A 6035-nucleotide genomic window follows, 5' to 3' on the forward strand; every position below is an offset into this window, starting at 1 on the left:
GTGTGCCCTGCTGGCGAGCCGAAGTGAAATAGTGCCACTGAGTGATTCTTTCCCGAGAATAAGGGATTTGCACCGTTTGGCATTTAAATCGCTCATCTTTCTTGTCTGCACCGAAGTCCTAGTGTTGTAGCCAGCCTGTGACACCCTGTCATCATCATGAGTTTCTTTTCTTCTCAGTCTAGGTTAGAAAAGAGATTAACTGTGTTGAACTGCTCAAAAAGCACCTTTTAACTGATGTTCGCATTTTACTAAAACGTTTTCTTTCATATCACATAAAACACCACTTGCTTTTAGTCACCCGGGACTGAACTTTGTGAACTGTCCTTTGCTTCACTGTCTCCACTGGGCTTCACTTTTGCTAAAGTCCACTAGATGGAGGGAAGTCTCTTAATGACTTTAATCGTCTCAGAACCAAACTCAGAGCGAAGCTGATGCACATCTTGTGTTTCTTTACCTACATTCCCTGCTGTGTATGTTAACCAGTTTATAACACAGCATCACAGAATCGTGGAGTGGTTTGGGTTGGAAGGGGCTTTAAAGCTCATCCAGTTCCAAGCCCCTGCCACAGGCAGGGACACCTTCCACTAGAGCAGCTTGCTCCAAGCCCCTTGATTCTTGAATGAAGACTTATAAATGGTTTGTCTTTCCCAAAGCTTTTAACCAGCAACTTCAGGAGTTGGGCGCATCCGTGTTTTGAAGCTCAGTTTCCAAAACAGAGCTTCTGTTGCTGTACTCAGAGGAAACAAGGAAGTAGGATCTACTGGACTGGACTCAATTGAGGAGAAATGTTTCACCTTCTTAGTATCAGACCCTGAAGGCCCTTAGACAGCAAGTGACAGCGTTTAGTTGGCCACTTGTGTGGAGTGCAGTAGAAGGGGAACATGAGCTCTGGTTAGCAGCAGAAGCTGTGTTAACATGGGGTACTTGTCAGTGAAATGTCATTAATGATATTCTACCGGGAAAACATGGGTTGGGTATTTTGTATTCCCAGCAGGAAAGCTCACATGAGAGTTAACTGACAGCAGTGCTGCTGTTCCTGTCACCAGTCAGAAAGCAGATGTGGAGAGAAATAGGGTGCTTTTCCAGACATTTCTGATGAGGGACATGACTGCAGAAGCAACTTTCTTCTGTCTATGGATCATGTATGTGACAAGGGGACCTTCCCCTTACCTCCTCTTTCATCATTTTCTTATAGAATGTTTCTCTTCATCCATCTATCACCACACAACCGATACTCACTGACAGCATCAGGCCACTTTGCTTTGCTGGACTTCACATCACTCTTTTCTGCTGTCCTGGTTTCTCTTGCCTTCAGCCAATTGATTGTTTGATAGATAATTCTGAAATATATATGCAAACCATGCCTGCACTCTTAGGACAGATAAGCACGAGAGTATTTGAATACCTGTATTTACATGTAAAGATGCTTACTTGTGCACAGATACCGTTGCTTTACCAGTCCAGCTGATGAAGTTGTGGTTACCTCTAGGAAGTGAGCAGGTCAGGAACCTGTGAGGTTTGCTGCTCTGTGGATGTAAACTGTATTCAGGCAGATACTGATTCATTCACTTACATTTATTTAATTAGTAATGTTTATGTCACTGCAGAACAAGCAGAAAAGGAATAGGATCCCATCCAAATCAGCAACTATGACAGGGAATCTGTCAAGGATTTGATTTTCCTATGGAACTTTTTACTATGATATGATTTTTAAATAAGACTGGTCAAAAAGGAGGGAAGAAAAGCCACGGGAGGTATTTTCCAGTTGTTATTTGAGCTTTCAGCAGAACAGTTGAGCAAAATTTCATGCTTTGGAAAATGTTGGTCAGCTCCACCTCTTTTGTTAAGTCTCTGCCTTTTGCTTTAACTATCCTTTAAAGTATGCACTTTAAAGTAGGCCCTTAAAGCATCCTTCAAAATGCTTATAATACCCAGAGTTAATAACATTATCGCTTTATAAATTCTTAATAAGAAGTAATTATAAGCTCTGAAATGAGTTCCAGAAACATATATTAATTTAGGAATCAAAATTCTGAGGACTTATAAATCCTTCCGAGTGAAGTGCCCCTAACACCATTAGGGCATGGGCTTAAAGGCACAGATCATTGTAAAGTTAGTGATGAATAAAGATGTTTTAATGGGGTATCTGACTCTTAGGCTTTGGCAGACTGAATGGAAGCATCCCCTGAATCGCCTCTGTGGTGCCACAGAGCCTGTGTAGCCAAGTGAGTTATGCAGATAAGTAAAATAGCCATAAACCCACAGGCAGTGATACTGCAGATGATGGCTGGTCTGGAAATGATGTTGGAGAGTAGTACTTAATAGCAGTCCAAATTCTGACCTCAGCTGAAATTCCTCTGTGGCAGGATGTCCTGGATCTGTCCTGGGAAGTGGCACAATGTCATTACAAGCACCAGGGAGAAGTGACATTTGGTGGTTTGCCTACAGGTTCCTTAAATGCTGATATTCAGAAAAAAAATCACTTCTGGTTCTCACCATCCAGGCTGAAAAATGCACTACCTTGCTGGCTTCTTTGGGGAAAATAATCCCTTTTAGAGCTGTCTCTCTTTAAGATTTACATTCATTTCTAGTGCTTGGAGTTTAATTTGCAGTAATTCATAATTATCTTAGCTTTCTGTATGAATTAATCACTTGCAGTTATTGCTGTTGGGGAAAAATCCAGCTATAAATAATTATGATTTAAGTTAGAAGCCATACCTGGCAGCTTATGTTTTACTCATAACAAGGAATATACTTAGTCAGCTTTTTGAACCTTTGTAGCTCTTTCAAGACATTTTTCCTTCGTGCCCCACAGTTATGCTACTAATTACTCTGTAGTAAGACTGTGTGGTAGTTAGTTCCACTGAATAATGCATCTCCTCTTCTCCGGGCATTGAGGATATGCATTGCATTTGAATCTTCTGCTATATAACCTAGAGTAAATGTGGATGTGAACGTGTGTGTGTCCATGCCTATGTCTGTGTCTGTGTCTGTGTCTGTGTCTTATGTGTCTATATCTATGTCTGTGTCTGTGTCTGTGTCTGTGTCTGTGTCTGTCTGTGTCTATTTCTATCTCTGTGTCTATGTCTGTGTCTGTGTCTATGTGTCTATGCCTATGTCTGTGTCTGTGTCTATGTCTATATGTCTATGTCTGTATCTGTGTCTATGTCTATGTGTCTGTGTCTATTTCCATGTCTGTCTGTCTGTGTCTGTGTCTCTGTCTGTGTCTATGTCTATCTCTGGTCATTGTGGTCTGCAGTGTTCAGAGGAGAGAGAAAAAAAAAGCAGAAGCTTTCCTTTTAAGAGGGTCACTTGTCAATCTCTAATGCTAAACATTCATCAGCTGAATGTCTGTGTGTGTGATGACCAGGTCTGAGACTACAAGGGGTTCATTTTTAAAGTTAGGCAGGCTCAGAGTGGAGAAAGGATGTGGGGGAGATGAAGAGGTATTACAAGGTAATAAAAAGAAGTAAAACATCACTGGCTCCTCTTTACACAGAAACAACAATCTTAATGTGTGCAAAGGCTGTAGTGGGAGGGGAGTAGGGGAGATGAAGAGAAATAGGTGATGCTTTGTTGTGAATGTTCATGGGAAGTGACAGACATCTCAAGACATATAGATGTGTCATGGAGAAAAACCTGCACTACAGTACATGACAGCATAGGCTATCTCCATGCAGTAAATAACTTAACCTGTTAAAAAGTACTGTTTCAAGTTAGGTCACCTATAAAAGGATGTTCACACATAGTCTTGACAGAAGGAGCAGCAGTGGCCTGAAGTGCAGTCCCTTCAGGTTTTCTCTGCACCATTCACACGGAAAAACAAAACCAATCCAAAGCTGATATGGTTGGGAAACAGTACTGTAAAAGGTTCAAGGAGGGTTTGAAACTTTCCACGTGTTTCAGAACTAGGAAATTTCATCCTACAGCACAACATTCCTCCTCTAAAAGTCACTTTTTAAACTATTTTGCTATTCGCATCAGAAAAAACATTCAGCTATTCTGGAGTTGGGGAAGCGGTCAAGTAGAAAATCACAGCTTACCCTGCTCTCTGTGCAAGCCCTGAAGAAAACACACAGCCTGTAATTCTTAAGCTAGCACATTATAGCATGGAAACAATATTTAGCTGTATATGGGAAAATATTCACCTACATATGGGTACAGTGGCTAAAGTAATGGCAGAATAAATGCCAGTAATGCTTAATCAGTGCAATGTATGCACTGCAGATGCATATCACTGCCTGTTAGACTTGCTTGAAATTTGACCTAAAGAAACCTTAAACTGATGAAGGAGGGTTCAGATACCAGCGCTAGTCCTGATTTCTCCTCTTGTCTTCCAGTGCTATACTATTATTGCCTGTCTGCAACAGAAGGGCAGTCTCCTTCAGTTCCACACACACATTATCGTTCCTCTGCTGCCTTTTTGCACCCAGAATATGTTTCCTTGAGAGTGAACACTAGCAAGAGCTGCGTGATGCTGAGGATTTAATGTGACTGTCCTTGGATCTGCCATCCATCAGGAGAGCCATTGTGCTCCAAGATGGCCAGGGAAGCTATTTTTAGTGCTGTCTGTGGCAGGCTTTGTCTAACTACTCTGGTATTACTGACCACAGGTTAGTGATGGTGAGGTCTAGCTCATACATGTTTCATTGCTCTGACAAGAAAAGAGTGTCTGCCAAGAACATTAAAAGCTGGAAAATAATGAGGCTAAATAACACTCTGTTTTATATGTTCTTTCCAAGCTGGTATTCTGTTTGCAGTGAACACAGCCCTGAGGGCAACCCACTGTTAGCTCCGTGATCAATGGGAAGACGTGCTGGCCTCAGTTTTACAAACCTAATTATTTTCATCAGAAGTCTGTCTGCAGCTAAAAGGCATCTGACAAGAAATCTTTCCTACCCCTGAAGCTTAGAGGAATTCAGTCATTGCATGTAAATTGTGTTTATATTGACCCCTTACATGTCTTTTGAAACTGGTACCTTTTAGGTGGCTTTGCAAGAAAACACAGTCCCCTCCAGGCACAAAGTGTGAGCTCCATATATTAAGAAATATGGTTAGTAATAAGAACGTAGCTTTTCTTTGTATTTATACATGTAGACATATGCATATAGATGGTTCATGTATGTATGTATGCCTGCTTCCATATGTGCATGTCTGCCAAGTACCACAGTGCATCGGTTATTCAGGTAATGGTGCACAAGCCACAGACGCTGGGAAGTCTGAATGAAAAGCAGGGGGTGAGCAGGTTGTGGGGAAAGGAAGCAATAGCTTTTCCTTCAGTGGCTGGCCTTCAGAAGCAAATACCTTCCTGCTCTTTTAGCCCAGGCATCAGCTTGTGCAGTAACTTGGAGCATACAGGAAGATTTAAGGTCAATTTGGTTTAAGTAGTTTCTCACCTTTAACATTTATCAACTTGTTGAAAGATTAGCCAGCTTTCACGCACATCTTAAGCCCTTTGCCACAACATAGCTCTACATCAGAAAGTGGTTTCAACCTCTTCTTTGTGCTGGTATGTAACACATTGCCTGCATTAGCACTGATCAGCTTTACAGAACTGGCCGAGGCTGAGTGCATGAGTGCACAGGTCTCCTGAGCAAAAGACATCCCAAAAGCGAGGAGAGGCAAGCTTGAAGTATGACATGCATTCACCATCAGCTGTGGTGTTGGTAGAAGAAAGGAAATGCTCAGAGGCAGCAAAAGTCACGAAGCTAGAAAAGATCACTAAGCAGAACAGCAGAGGTGAAAACATAGAACTCAGGACTGCTGATCAGGGAAATAGTTTTGCCAGGTCTTGAATCAGGTGTAGGGAATATCCTGTTTGAATTCAAACCAAGTAGCTCTGTACGTTCAGGACAGAACTCAAGAGTTAGTGAAGGCGGTTGTGTGAAATGTTTGCCTCCAACAGGAGGAAATAGCTGATGGCCAGGGCAGGCTCTCTTCTTTCTGCATACCTTAGAAAATGCCAGGAGTAAAGAGATGGCTCCATACCTCCCATAGATCTGTAGTACTTCATTTAGCACAAAGAAAGATGTGCA

The sequence above is a fragment of the Neopsephotus bourkii genome, unplaced genomic scaffold (genome assembly GCF_033783945.1).
Source record: "Neopsephotus bourkii isolate Nb327-2 ecotype Australia unplaced genomic scaffold, CSIRO-AGI_Nbou_v1 NB_1189, whole genome shotgun sequence".
Classification (NCBI taxonomy): Eukaryota; Metazoa; Chordata; class Aves; order Psittaciformes; family Psittacidae; genus Neopsephotus; species Neopsephotus bourkii.